Below are 1284 nucleotides of genomic sequence, written 5' to 3'. Positions count from 1 at the left end.
GAGTGAGAGAGAGAGAGAGAGAGAGAGAGACAAACTGAGATAAGGAGTGGGAGGAAGGAGCAGAGAAGGAGAGAGAAGAGGGTGGAGAGAAAGAAGTATGCTTATGTGAGCTTGTCTTTGTGCTTGTGCATGTGTGCATGCGTATGTGTGCATGTGTGCGTATGTGTGCATGTGTGCGTATGTGTGCATGTGTGCGTGGGGGGGTGCAGAATGTGAAAGTAAGGGGGTCAGCCAGGAGAAAGTGGAAAAGAAGAGAAAAGGAGTAGGGAGTGGGGGAGAGAATTAAATTGAATACAAAGAGGTTAGACATAAGATCCATACATATATTAATATACACACACACACACATGCATATATATGCATTATACATACATACATATATATATATATATATATATATATATATATATATATATATATATATATATATATATATATATATGTATATATATATATATATGTATATATGTATATATATATATATGTGTGTGTGTATGTATGTACGTATATGTATATATATATAAATAGATGAGTATGCATTCATCAGCACACATATATTTCATATATACATATAAGCATATAAACAGGGCAGGAACATAGCTGTATATAGTATGATTGTACAGAAATATATATACATACATATATACACATACACACAGACATATATATATATATATACATATATATATATATACATATGTGCGTATATATATATATATATATGTGTGTGTGTATATATATGTATGTATTTATATGTATATATACATATATATATATGTGTGTGTGTGTATATATATATAAAGGATGATGATATATTTACATACATACACATAGATGCATATATACATACATGCATATATATATACATTGGAGTGTATATGTGTATATACACATGTATATATTTCTATATATGTATGTGCATACATATGTATATATATATATATATACACACACACACGAACACACATATACGTGTGTGTGTGTGTTTGTGTGTATGTACATATTTATGCACACACACACACACACATGCACATGAATATAAAGTTACGTACTGACTTAACAACCTACATATTCTGCATACAAATGCATACTCATGTACACACGCACACATGCGAGCACGTACACACACACACACACACACACACACACACGCATTCACACACACACACACACACACACACACGCATTCACACACACACACAAACCCACAAACACTCAAACACACCAACACAAAGACATAGACACATCCGCCTAACTTAAATACAGAAAGTATGTTTTGAAAGA

Source organism: Octopus bimaculoides, chromosome 10 (assembly GCF_001194135.2).
Source record: "Octopus bimaculoides isolate UCB-OBI-ISO-001 chromosome 10, ASM119413v2, whole genome shotgun sequence".
NCBI lineage: Eukaryota > Metazoa > Mollusca > Cephalopoda > Octopoda > Octopodidae > Octopus > Octopus bimaculoides.
The sequence above is the reverse complement of the archived record's forward strand: the minus strand, read 5'-3'. Positions refer to the sequence as shown.